Raw genomic sequence first — 14,452 nt, forward strand, 5'->3', positions numbered from 1 at the left:
CCTCAACAATGAGAGTTTCATCACAAAATCGTAGTTAATGAAGAAAATATATTTTTCAGATACTTTGCAGAAAAACACAAGTCCCACACTGCCTACGCATCTCCGAAGTCAGAAAGAACTTTCAAGAGTCAGAACTGTTATAGAGAAGAACTAGAAAAGAAGAGTATTAGTCAAAATCATAGTATTAAAATTGGCAACTTTTAAGAAAAGTAGCTGGGGATCTTTGGGAAAACATGCTAAATATATGGCGGACAACTAGATAAACGTTCTTCGGCTTTTTAACGCTTTCCATTCTATTGAAAAGGAAATTACAGTAGTAATAAGAATTGCAGAAAAACAATGACGGAGAAACACTAGTTATCGCGATACTTATTCAACAACGTAATTTATTTGACACAGGGAAATAGAAAATTGCGTTCTTTACATAGGTGCAGAAATATACTGCATGCCTTTGTGAAAGTCGGAGACCATCTTGTTTAACTGCCGTCGTTTGCTCCGAATCTATGATAGCTCATCAAAGGGAGATATTAGAGGTCCCAGCGGTCTATTGTTGCACAAGTCGTTAGAACAGCAGACGAGGATCTCAGGACTCGGTTTGGCGCTTTCCAAGTCTTTACAAATTGTCATCGTTGCGCATCCTTTCATTTCAACTGTAGAAAACAACAACATAATTAGTTTTGATCTGCTTTGATGTGCTTCTACAACGAAAGGACATGAACTGGGAGTGAAATATGGTACCTCCTTTCTCCCTCGTCCCGTTGCTTACTTAATGAGTGAATGTGCGCATTCATCAGTACTGCTTGCAGCTTCTTACAGCTTTTTCTCTATTTCTGTCCCTGGAATAGGGGCTTCCCTAAAAATGTCCTCACTTTTCTCAGTACTGCCTGTTCTTTCGTTGTGCCCTTGTTATTTCCTGAGAGCTGTAGCGGTTTGCAAGGGCAAATCTTTATCTGGGGGATGCTAAGGCCCCTCTATCAAAGGCATTTTTTAGTGTTAGGAACTTTCTCTTTTATATTGATAAACTATGCTCCTAGCAATTGTTAAGGGCTGGTTTAACTCTCCCCGCGGTTGCAGTGCACTACCTGGGAGTTCGTGTCCTTCTTTTGATCCCCTGTGGCTGTGAATGTCACTGTTCAAGCGAATCTATCGCCTGTGTCGCCACTGCAGGTCTTTTTGAGATTGTGGCTGCTTAGGCATTACTCTTCTCATTAGGACTCGGCTAGACAGCCCAAGCGCTGTTTCTTCAAGACATGTTGTTTATAGTTAATGGGCTACAGCCCGCCTTTATGCTTACCATTTGTTCGGTTCAACATCGCTCTCATAACCTTTGTTCCTGTTTGTCATCGCATGCATGTGTCACGCCTCTTCTTGTGTTTGGCCCTCCCCCAGAGCATGGACTAAGTAGTTGTCTCTATACACTGCCCCCAATTTTGGAGCAACTTTTTAATTGTGTTTAAGCACTCCATATGAGGGCTTGTGTTTTCGCTCCTTCGCCCTCTCAACCACCCCCCATTCATGTTACTTCTTTTCCCAAAGTGTCCCACCCCATCCCAGTTGCTTCTTTTCCATTCTCACCCCTGCCTACGTCCATTTCTTATTTATCTTACACCTCCAGCTCCACTCCCACCTCCCATACTTGCTTGTGTTCAGCTAAATACAATAGAAGCATAATTTCAGATAAATTCAACTTTAGTAAGCCTGTGAATAGCACTTGCAGCACTCCTGATGCTTTCCTCCTCCCCCTCCTTTTATTTTTCACATGTGGGCCATAACAACCCGTATGCCCGGGCCTTGAAAAGTGCAACCAGAGAAAGAAAGATCCTGCGGGTAAAGCTGGTGAAAGGCAACAGTCTACTCGCTGCCCCTGAGGATACTGGACCGCACAGAAGTCTCCTACAGTGAGCGGCAATTTCACTCATTCTCATGTGAGCCCAAATGTATCAAAATGGTCGAAAGTTACCTAAAAGCATCCCCAGTTTAAGTACATAAAATGTATCCTTTAAAGAAAAGTCCCATGTTTGGGAATTGTGCATGTGTGTGCATGACGAGTGGGTGTGTAAATAACATGTGCGAGGGTAGATGTGCTGTGTTTAAAGGTGGCAAATGCAAAAGCAACAAGCTGATGGATGGAATGCTTGAAATATTCTCAACCACTGTCAATCGATCTGGACCACAAAACTGATTCAGGCAGGGTTTGACCTGGCAATTCGGGCTGGACTGTTCTGATGAGGAGCATGGTCAAGGCTAATTTGCATGTGGCTAGCTCCAAATTGAGGTGGCATGGTGGGATAACAAAATGAGGATTGGGATACGGCCGTAAGTGATTGTCAGTGGCTGAGATTAATTCAAGCATTCTATCCATCATCTTGTTCTTTTTGTATTTGCCGCCCTAAGTGTGCCGGCTATGGTCACATGTGGGTCTGATAATCATGGTGCCACTGCGATACCTGGTTGAATAGCCCTAACTAGGGTGAAACTGGTCCTTGGTTGCTCGTGTTGCAGTTGAGGGGGGCCCAGCCTGGCAGTTCGGGCTGGACTCATCCCATTAGCAGGAGGGTCAAGACTGATTTGCATGTGGCTAGGTCCAAATTGAGGTGGCATGGTGGGCAAAAGAATGATTGATTGGGATACTGAGTGACTACGAGAGGCTGAGATTAATTTATGTGTTCCACGCATCATTTTCTTCTTTTAGTGTAAAGGTGTCCATATGTATATGGATGTCCATATAAGTGAATAAAATGCATAATGGGTATGTGCATCTGGGTTTATGTGAAATTTGGTGTAAATTTAATATGAGTGTTGGTTGCATACACATATTTGAATTACTTAATCTGTGTGTGATTTTCTGCTTCTGTGTCCTAACATGCTTCTTTGTGTGCCGAAGATTAGCAAGTGGATGTAAGTACTTAACCGGGTGTGGCTGAGTTTCTGTTCATGCCTGGCTGTGTAGCTTGTGAGTATTTCTGTAACTGAGATGTATGATTCTGCATCCACACCTTGTTGTTGGTCTCAGTTGTCTGCATTTCATTGAAAGTGAGCATTAGCATGGCTATGTGCATTTGTGTGCAGTTTAACTCCCCTTGTTTGTGCCTGTTGGCACAGTGCGTTTGTGTGTGCGCGTTTACATGTAAGTGAGTTTACATGTGTTTGTCTAGGCATGAGCACAACTACCGCCTGTGCCCTTTTTTCTGTGTGCATGTCTCTAGAGACAAGTGCTCATGTCTTTGTCTCTATGTACATACCTGTCTCTCTCTATGTAAATGCCTCTCTCTATGTAAATTCCTTTACATGAGTTTGTGGCTGTGCCTTTGTGCTGTGCCCCTCTTGTTGGGTGTGCATTTCTTTATCTCTACCAGTGTGTGGAGTGGGAGGTGCAGCTCAGAATGATATGGAACACAGAAAGGCGTCAACCCCATTTGTGCTAATTTCATTTTAGCAACAATAGCCTCCACTGCCCCTCTTTCTCCAATTATCCAGCCCCCCCTCTGTATTCATGTTATTCCTGCATTACCCTCTCTGTTTTTAGGTCTCTGTAAGACAGCAAATTCGTTGTCTCTTTGAGACATTTTGTTTACAGCTAGTGTGATACAGCCCACCCATAGGCTTTCCATGTGTTCACTCGCTTGTGTGGAACTTTTTATTTTTTTATGTGTGTGGCAAGATTAAGTGATTTGAACAGGTTTACAGGGGAAACACCCGGAAGAACGAGTCCGGAACCACAAGGTTGTGAAAAACGAAAGCGAAACAAAGCTTTTGTTTTCCACGACTCTCTGGTTTTGGAACCTTAACCATGCATGTCTGAACAACGTACATGCGCGGTTAAGGTACGGAAGGGAGTCGGAGTGGACGGGGTGAAGGAGGAGGTAAGTTGGGCTGGGACTGGGGCTGTTTTTCCGGGGGCTTGGGGTGATTAGGGTTTGGGGGGGCAGGGTTTAGGTTTTAGGGGCGGGGTGGGGACTCAGCGTATTTTTAGTTTTTGGGGTGGGGTGGGGGGCTGGGGTGATTAGGGTTTAGGGTGGAGGGGGGGTCAGGGTTTAGGTTTAAGGGGTGGGGAGCTGGGGTGGAAGCATGCTGGGTCGTGCATGCTGATTGGTAATGCCTTTACCAGGAATGCGTTTACAATGATAAAATCGTTGTAAATGCATTCGTGGTAAAGGCATTAGTGTTTAGAACGAGGTCGTTGTTCCGACCTCGTTGTTGAGCCACGGGTGGTTTAGGCACCCGTGGTTCCGACATATAACCAACCGGCTTACAGGATGTTGAGCCTACGACAAGCCTAGAAACTTGTTCCCCAAGTTCGCATGTCTGGCCACACCCTCTCCCCTTAACTATTGTAGGTAGTTTGAGAAAAAACAGAAAAGTATATGTTCCAATGTATTTTTTTAAGACTAAGGATGTTGAGATATTCAAAACTGAAAACAACAGCTTCTCAAAGACTACAAGCTCATGTTTATTATAGTCCTGTTTTTAAATCATTTGAGGGTGGTGCTTGCTTTGAGCTTCTTTTAGTAGTGCAAGGGCTGTATTTTGCATTCTTTGTCTGTAAAAGTGTGACGTTGGATTTCAGACATTTACTATGCCTGTTTCTCCATTTTAATGAGTGACCCTTTTGATTAAAGGAGATGGTTGACTTCTTTTGCTCCAAGTTCAACATGACTAAAATAAATTGACATCACCAATAACTCTTGCATTGCCGAGACCTATTGGCTTTGCCAATGCTTGTATTTATGGCTGCACAGTAACCACAAGTTTGTTAGTGGTGTGGCTGCTTGCAGCACCACTTACTTGTTGGTTTCACAGCTGCCTGAGGCGTCCCGTACTGCCTTTGTTCTATTGGTAATTGAATGGCTTCAGTAAGCACTGTCTGTTTAATTATCCTGGCGCTGTATTCTACATAGTTTCTTGATGGCTAAGGGCACCACAAAGTAGAACCTACTTCTTAGTGCAAAGCAAAGGGGTAGTTTCTGAACATGTGGTCCCTATGTCTTATGTAGCTTCCGTTCTACTCTGTTTGAGTAATAATCAGCTCCTCCTAAAAAGAAACAAAAGGAAAAAGGAAAGAGCAGGAATGGGAATATATGTCCCAGAGTAAACCTTGCCCCTTGGGACCATACAGGTACTTAGGGTCTCTCTTTTCATAGAAACCTTATGTTTCTGGATGCTTGCCTGTCTTTTAATTTTGATCAAACAATTGGTGGGCCTCTCAGTTACCAGTCCAGGTGGGGTATTTAAGTAAGGGAAGAGGAAGCAAAAGAGAAAAAAAATGAAAAGGAAAAAAAACCTGTGCAGTCCAATTAATAATGATGAAGACAATATTGTTTAGGGCACCCCTGTGACACCCGTTTGTGACACTCTTCATGTCTCAGAGCATAGCCCTTCAGGGCTCAGAGCATATGTCTGTGATAGTCCTGAAACCTTTAGTATGTTGAATAATGAGGGAGAAAGACAGATGCAAAGGAAGAGAGAGAAAAAAACACAAAAGCAAGTGGACACACAGAAGAAACAATGTGGTGTCAACAGCTGGCCTCCTACCCTCTCACCGCGACTGCCACAACACTCCATGAGTTGTAGCGGGTATTAGCGTTTCATCAGGTAGCGTCCAGCTCCACCAATCTTCCGACCACGTCTCTTCTGCCTCTGCCTGGTCAGCATCCTCCATCCCGCCTTGTTCGTTCTGTCTCGTTGTTCCTGGACTGATGGGGGCTGTTTCTTCCTCAGAGTTTCCTCCTTGTAGCACTCTCTCTGGACAACTTTTTAACTCCTCTGCTCCAGAGTGCTCTTTTCACTTCTCCTGCTTCTGGCCCTTTTCTTTAATTGTCTCGCCCTTTTTCCTGTTGACCTTCTCTATTCCTCTAATGTGTGTCGTCTGTCAGGGAAGTAGTTCCTGGTTTGCATCCCTTATTACTGTTGTAGTTCCTTTGTATCGTCCTTTGCTGGCCTCAACTTGATTAATGTCTTTCTTTTTGTTTCCTCGGTACAACTCAGGCCTGAATGTAGAAGAGGAATCCACAACTAAACCTGAGGACACGTCAGATAAGGAGGGGGCTGAGGTGGGATTTTCTTCACAGGATGTCAGTCCATAGGCAAGATTTTCCATCTCTCTCTGATCCTACATTGAAGCAGGTAAGGATTTCTTACAGCTATTGGGTAGCATCGAGATCCAGGCCTGTTTCTTATCAGATGTTGTTTGGCAACCTGAGAGCTTCACTCATGGCTTTACAAAGCTCAATTGCTGCCAGGCATAATTTGCACCTTAGGAACTGGAAGGTGGAGGCAGCACAAAACAGCTGGTGAGAATGCCCTTCGTGTGTACCAAACTCTCAGATGATAAGTGCTAAGAAGTTTTGCTTAAATCCTTTCAGAGTTGGAACTATACTAAATTGTTTTATCACAAACAGAAATCTTGGAAAAAAGGCAGGAAGAAGTATGAGCATTATCAGTGGAAAAATATCTACTTCTACCATAATAAGAGTTGTTTCCAGCCTGGGGGAAATCAATACAGGTCTTCTCATCAAGCAGCTGAGAGAGGCAATAAGAAACTGAGGTTCTGAGTATGACAGGACCTCTATGGGTCCAGTGGGAGGTTGTCTGCATTTTTTTGTGATTAATATCATTCATGTGTATTAAGCAGCTTGTTTCTTAGTGATACTTAATAGAATCATTTCTAAATGTTCCAGACCCAAATTGTTGGAGATCTTTTGGCCCAGGTACAAGATAAAGATTGAGGTCCTCTGGGGCAGTATATGCCTTCCGCAGGTCTAGGAAGATATTCACCCTGTCTCTTTGGATGAGGAGGATCTGGGATGTTGTGCTTGAGTTTCCTTTGCTCAGACGTCTTTAGAATGATTATAGATTTGAGGTTCCTGAAAGTATAGCCCCACTATGAATTTCAAGATGTAGACTCTGAAACAGATCCGTACTCTTATATCTAGGGGGAATTTTCTTAAGAAAACCGACTTCCAAAACGCCTGCCTGCACATCCCCATAGCTCTTCCCAAACAAAGGTTCCTCAGGTTTGCTGTCAGGAGCCATCACTGGAAGTTTCAAGTTGTACTTTTTGGGTAGAAGACTGTCTCACAGCTTTTTCAAAAGTCCTGGATCCTGTCTTAGGCCTTCCCAAGCACAGGGGTGGTAGCCCACCCATATACGGATGCACACCTAATCTAATCTCCCTCTAAGAGCCAGTCAATAAAGGACACAGGGTTAACATTCCAGACTCTGGAGAACTTTGGGTTCCTAGTGAACTGTCAGAAGATGTTCCTCAAGCCATCTTAGAGGTTAGAGTAGAAAGGAATCTTCTTCAGCATGATCCACTAGATGGTATGTTTTCCAAAGTACAGGAAGCTCAAACTCAGCAGCCTGATACAGATACTGTCCAAGAGACAAGAAGCCTCGGCTAAAGAGTGTCTTCGAGTTCAGGGAAATAAGGTAAGCTATAATTAGTTCCAAATATTTTTCTTTTCTGTGGTTCTCAGGCAAGGAGAGATATGTACTTCTTTCTTTTCTTTTTTCCCTTCATATGCCGCAGCTCTTAGATTTTTTCCATAGTCACAATTCCTCTTGGATCAGTGGTGCTTCACATTCTCAATTACTTGTTGCCTCTCCAAGGAAATTACAAGGACCTAATTCCAGTAACTCCCACTCTCCAGGAGAGCCTTGCCTGGTGATTAATGTCCCCAGCTTTGAACTGGGGATCTCTCTTTGCATACTCCAATCTAGTAGTTTTAAACAGGGGATGTAAGAAGCAGGGGTTGGAAGGCCATAATATAGACTGGAAAACCCAGTGTCTCTGGCAGTGTTCAGAACTGTAAAGATGCTTCAACTGGAGGGAGTTAACAGCTGTCTGGAGAGTATTTCGTTGTTTTGTACAGCTTTTGAAGGGACGAGCTCTAGTGGTTCATACTGACAATAGAGTGGTAAGGCCCTACTTCAATCATCAGTTTGGTATGGGTTTCATCTCTCTGAATCAGGTGGTGCAATGAATTTGCACCTGGAAGGTGGACAATCTACTTGATCTCAGAGCCATTTTCGGGGTCTCTAAACACTCAGGTGGATTTTGTGAGCAGAATGTCTCCAAGCACCTAGGGCTTTGTCCTTAGCGCCTTAACCTTCCACGAGAGTTCAGAAGGTAAAGGAGTCCTAAATGAGACCTTTTCACAACTCATCAGATTTCTCAACTGAATTTTATGTTGATGTTTCAGGATCATCAAGCTGTGGCAATAGAAGCCCTTGACAACCCTTGGCCAGAAAGGCTTCTTTACACCTTTTCGTCAATTCCATTGGTTCCAAGTGTTCTGGCAAGACTCCAGAGTGAATGATTTTGGTTCTGCCATTTTATCAAGGAGATGGTTGTTTCTGTTGCTGAGGAGATTAGCATTGGAACATTAATGGATTCTGCCACTGTTCCCTTCTCCCCTATTGCAGTCACTACTACCCCTAGATTCTCTGGCCTTTCTAAGACCGTTGGTCCTGAGAATTAGAGGGAGGCGTTCTTGAACAAGGGCCACTCTCTTTCTGTTTCCAGATCATTAAATGCTTCCAGAAGAGAATCCACTACTAACGTTTATAGTCATCACAGAGTATCTTTAGAATTTTTATGCAGAGAAAGAGCTTTTTGTCTGTGGTTGTGACATCAGTTCCTAATATCCTCCAGCTCCTACAGGAGTGCTTTGATAAGGGATTTTCTGTGGCCAAACTCCGATTGTAAAGATCTGCAATAAAGTCAGTCAGATGCCCTTGGAATGAGTTGTCCCCAGCTAAACCTTTAGTATCTAGGCCCTTTAAAGGCTTTGATCTCATAGGATGAGAATTTGTAATCCATTTCCACCTTACCTTGGGCCTGTCGTTTCTTCACGGGACATCATTCGAACCCCAGGAGTCCTCATCTATAAGGTTTCTCAATTTTAAGACCTTCTTCCCTGTCTCTATTATGTCGGGGGCAACCAGGTGAATTACATTCTCTAATCTGCCAACATCCTTACGTTAGGATTTTTGAGGATTGCGTAGTCCTATTTTTGTATCCCAAATTTCTTCCTAAGAATGATTCTAACTTCCATAGGAATGAAGATATATTCCTCCCTTACTTACCTTCAGATAATATATATAATAAAGACCTTTGATGCATCTCCTGGATGTAGTAAGGTCTGTTAAAATCTGTGTTAAGAGATCAGTGGAATTTAGGGTCTCTGATGCCCCCTTTGTAAATTTTGAGCCTGTTAATATATGGGGAAAACCATTGTCTCCCATTACAGGACGATGGATAAGATCAGTTAGCTCCTCAGCTTATCAAGGGTTGGGGAAGGGGATGCCTGAGAAAATAAAGACTAAATCAACTGGTGGAATGACATTTTTCTCAGCTGAATCAGCAGGGGGTTCTTTAAGAGAGAATTGTAAAGCTGCAACGTGGGCTTCATCTTCGAAATGTATTGAACATGATAGATGCATGTTGCTCAGGACTCTGAGTTACCCTTAGGGTTAAAATTATTTTGAGATCAATGTCACCTTATAGACATTTTTTGTTTCCTTTTTTGTGTTTGTTGGGGTACCAAAGATCTGGTAAACATTTGTACCCAACACAATTTTATGTATGATTTAAATGCATCAGGACTATAGACTGGATATTAAATAAAATTAATCCAACTTTATTCAGTTTTTATTTTTTCATATGTTATTCTGGCTGATAAAGGGAGGGTGTTAGCTTGGTCATACCTCATTCAGAAAGGAATGGAACAGCGAAGGAAAAGCCGAGGTAATACTCAGATTAGTTATGAGTAATCTTGATTACTATGATTCTTTCTTACTTATCCCAGTTCTTGCAAAACCTCTGTCCCGCCCTGTTTTCCTTTATAAGCCTTTTTTGCTAAGGGCATAATGGGAAACAGGGAAATGGACTGTCTTGAGAGGAGGGAGGGGACTTATGGGTAAAGCCCTATTACAGGGATAGAAATAGAAAACAGCTTTAGTAAGTGGTGAGCAGTACTGGTGAAGGGGCACATTCACTCATTATGACGAATAGGGAAGAATCGGAGTACTGAAGATTACTAGTACGGATTTAGAGCACTACATTGTGTGGGGAGGAGGTGAGAGTTGTGTGGGTGTTTTACAAATCATATCTTCATACTTCACACTACCTGGCTTTGCAGGCAGATTAATCCAGGCCACAGTTGTCTTTTCAGTGAACTCGGCTCTCAACCATTCTTTTTTGTGTGTTGTATGCACCATGAATTGGGAGGACAAAGGTTGAGTGCAGTAGCCATTGCAGCACGGTAGCATTCAGGGGCAGCCCCTCCGGTATGGCGGAGGAGCGTCGCCCTGCTGCTGAAAGAAAAAAAATAAAGTGATAATAAAAGTAATTTATTATCACTTTATTTTTCTGCTTTCTTAATGTGAAGCGGGCCAGCATTGTCCACATCCTCCAGCATCCTCCAGGTGAATAAGCAGTGGTGGATCATTTCTAAGTATGCATGTCAGTTTGGCCGGCTGGCCGAGGCCAGCCAAACTGACATGCACACTTATAACTTTACCCATCTATGTGGCACAGCCGGGTGGAGACAAAGCGCAGTGTCTCTCTGCATCCCTGAGCAGAATTTCTGCCCGCTCAGGCCAATCCCAGCACTTCTCTCATGCTGGTAACTGCATGATGGGAGAAGTGTTGGGATTTGGTGAGGAGGGAGGAAGAACACAAGAGGAACCGAGGCGGCCAAAGTCATGGCACACAGAGGCAGCTAGTAAGTTCATTTATTGCCCCCTGGACCCCATGCTCCATGCGCTGCCCCCGCACTCATCACTCAGCACGCTGACCCCACCCCTTCCTGGCAGCAGCTGCCACTGGTAGCATTGCACAAGGTTTTGGTTCCAGTGGATCCAGGAATTTCCAGGCCCATTATTTTCAGATTCAGTATTCTCAGGCTCAGAATTCACAGGATACTCAGAATGGATTGCTCGATACACAGATGTGAATTAGGGATAGCCCATGGATGCAACTCCTACCCCTTGCCCTACCTTTAATATCGATGGTACTGCCCTTGGTAATTCTTGCATGGGGTAATGGAAGAATTTCAAGTCCTTGCCGTCCCAGCAATAAATTGGAGTCTGTGGAGTAGCTGTGGGTGTGACAAGTGGTCAAGCCTACAAAGGAAGTAGGATGTCAACTTGGACAGTCTTGAGAACTGACGCCCTTGTATTGATACAAGGGAAGACTATTTAAGGGTCCACTTAATATGTTTATTTCTTGAACAGGAGTGAGTTGCAGAGCTCTTTCTGATGACACAGCCAAAGTTTGGAACCAATTTCACCTGCTGGTTAGGTCTCAACATAACCATACTAAATATAGGCCATTTAAAAATGTGATTATTCAAACATAATCCTTGCATTTGAGTGTTTGTGGATTTATAATCTGTGTAGCTTTGTCAGCTGCCTTAGCTTGTCTCTATCAGTGTCAAGAGACCCTTCAGTATAAACTTTTCAAATAAGCAAAATGCATAAATACTCACTCATTGCATTACGGAAGTGTGCGCACATATCCAAATAAGGAGAACATTCCACGGTCTCCTCACGAATCCCCCTGTAAAGGTGACATCTAAGTGCTCCACCTACAGGGGTAATGGGGGTTGAAAGATGAATTAAGGAGAGGAGAGGGAAGGAGGGAGGTGGGTAAGGAGAGCAGAGGGGAGGGGAGGGGAGAGGAATTGAGTGGTGTAGGGAGGGGAGAGGAGGGTAAGGGGACGGTAAAGGAAGTGAAGGGAGAAGAAGGAAATGGAAATGAGAAGAGGGAAAAGGCGGGTAAGGGAAGCCAAGAATGAAGGAAGAACATGAATGAGAAGATGTGACGGTGATGGGAGAACAAGGGGGAAATGATAGAATAGAGACAAGAGAGAGAAAGACAGACAGACAAAGGGAAAAGAGATAAGTTGTGGGTCAGAAAGCAGCAAGTTGTATGATAAGGTACTTGTGGAAAGAGAGGTACACAGGGGTGTGGACATGAGAGAAAGAGAGGCAGTGGGAGAGAGGAAGAGAGAGAAAGAGACCAAAATTAAACAGATGTCACTCTCTATATGAGTGTGAGAAATAGGAATGGGAACAAAAAATAAAATGTGACAAAGATGGGTGTCCTAGAGGTTCAGGAGAAGGAAGGTGTGAAAGGCGTCAAGAAAAGTATTTAAAGAGAGAAAGAGGAAGTAGCATACGAAAAAGGCATTAACAACCAGATATAAGAACTGAAAGTAGGAATGACAAATACATGGTGTGGCCAATAAAAGAGATGCAATTAAGAAATCCATTTTTTATGCAAACATTTTAGCCCCTTATTTACCATACTCTTCATCCCTCAACTTTCCTTTGACTCATGAGCCTGAATAAACTATGTTGGGAGTAGGGGTGGGTGGCTAACATATGGAACACTCTTCTAAAGGAACTGCAATCATCATAATCAAAAAATACTTTATTTCTGTTACAAATGTTTAAAAAGTGTACATAAACAAAATATACAATACAACACAATTCATTGTCACACTATTAACAAAGTGCACAGTATCAAAGAAGGGTCAGGAAAAGAGAAACGCCACATACAATTTGTATCAGAGCACAGGCCAGGGACAAAAACAAAAAAGTAGGCCCACTAAGTTTCCTGACTGTGCCTAAAATTCTACTGATAACACCTGTAGATCTGGTTTCGTAGAAGGCACATCCCTCGTGCCCAAATATAAGAATATAATAGTTAATCAGTAATAATGCATAGAGCAGCATACAGCAAAAATAACATACAATGAAGGACATCAGAAAGTGCATTCATTGTATAAACTAATAAGCACATAACAAAAAATAATACAAATACTCTAAATAAACCATAAATTCAATTGCCCCAGCATATGCTAATAAGAATTAAAACTCTTTACCACTCCACTTTCTAATTAAACATACAATGTGCAGAAATCTGCTAAGGCAAAAAACAATAAAAGGTTAAGTATCGATTAAAAATAACCTAAGCTGTGGTTGAAAAGTGCGAAAACCCAAGGTAAGACACCGAGGTCTAATCCATTTGTGTCTAAGTTTCACATACATTGGACAGAAAAATAAAACATGAACAATATTTTCAACAGCACAAAGGCTCTATTACTGAAGCCCTTTTTCCACTTGGCTGTGTGCATATTGATTTTACGGATTCCAAAACGCATCTTCATATACAAGGACCTAGCCAACAGTGATTGAGTAGAATCTACACATGCTTCATACCTAGAAATGGCTTATGAATGATTAATTATTGTTGAAGGTTCCTAGAGAGGTGCATCTATGCAGGACAAGTTGTATATATTCCCAAAATGCTGCTTTAACTATCTCATTAAAACGTTGGGGTACAGAACTCTGAGTGAGTGTAGGTGGGTCGCCGAATTGCACAGAACTCCATACGTTTTAGGGATATGTCTATGAATAAGGACATTTAGATGATTTTCTCTAAGGGAGATTACTTAATGATCCCTGAAATTGCTCCATTGAAGAACTAGATTGAACAACTAGATGGGTTACAGATAAATACCCCTAGATATCAGAAATCATAAAGTGCTGCTCTATGGTTTGATTCCCAGATACTCAGAACTAGCAGCTCTGTCCAGCACCTTATCTCACAGTCTGATTTTCCCCTTATAGCCCTTATATGTGTTAAATATAATTATGTTTGATTTAGAAGTGTTTATTTTCAAACCCTCAGTTATAATAATTGTAATTCATAATTGTTGTATTGCTTGTGGCTCCCACTTTTATTTAGTGAATCCCCCTTGGGACACTGTTGATGGTTATACACAATACCCTGATCCCTTATGGATGTATGGGATACTCCTGTAGCTCTTATTATTAAATGGAGCAGCAGCTGGCCTGTGAGAGATTCATATACCCATTATTTGGTGTTAATGTGGAATTTGTTGCCACATCATGTCCTCCAGAGAAGCTCCAAATTATTCAGAAGATTATGTTAGCAAAATCATAGTGGTCCATCCCTATTACCTGGCACTACTTCTCTGTCCCTTCTACTGACTCTAATTCTTCACAGTTTTTTCTACACAGGTCAGAAAAATTAAAGCACAAACAGATCAAGACAAATGTACATTCTCAGATGCTGAAAGACCACCTTAAAGCCCGCATAATCCCTTTAGGCTTACAAACAAAAAACACTCCAGCAATCTTCACTGAGGACTCAAAATTCAGATCAGGAGTTAGCCATCTGCCTACCACATGCTCTAGGCACTGGATGGTCCTGGGCATCAACACCGCCCTAGAACACAGCAAAAAGGAATTGGCGGAAATTGCTTAACTTGAAAAATTCATCCTCGAAAAAAGTCTATCACAGATTCAAAAATTGTTCTTGAAGAAATAAATAGCACAGTGTCTAGATTTAACACCATAGAAAAAAGACAAGAAGATCAACAAAATCAAAAAGATGGTACAGTAAGGAAAAAAAGTA

The 14,452-nt window shown here is 42.4% G+C and overlaps 1 long non-coding RNA gene across 1 annotated transcript in view; it reads right to left on the reverse strand.

Moving 5' to 3' along the window:
* Positions 1 to 368: 368 nt before the first annotated feature.
* LOC138304308 (uncharacterized) overlaps positions 369 to 14,452 on the reverse strand; it is a 46,146-nt gene continuing 32,062 nt past the window's right edge. Inside the window, exons 3-4 of the long non-coding RNA XR_011205545.1 lie at positions 11,493 to 11,591; positions 369 to 650 (exon numbers count right to left, since the gene is read on the reverse strand). This is a non-coding gene — a long non-coding RNA (uncharacterized lncRNA). The remainder of the gene's footprint in view (positions 651 to 11,492; positions 11,592 to 14,452) is intronic.

The sequence above is a fragment of the Pleurodeles waltl genome, chromosome 7 (genome assembly GCF_031143425.1).
Source record: "Pleurodeles waltl isolate 20211129_DDA chromosome 7, aPleWal1.hap1.20221129, whole genome shotgun sequence".
In the NCBI taxonomy this organism is placed as follows: Eukaryota; Metazoa; Chordata; class Amphibia; order Caudata; family Salamandridae; genus Pleurodeles; species Pleurodeles waltl.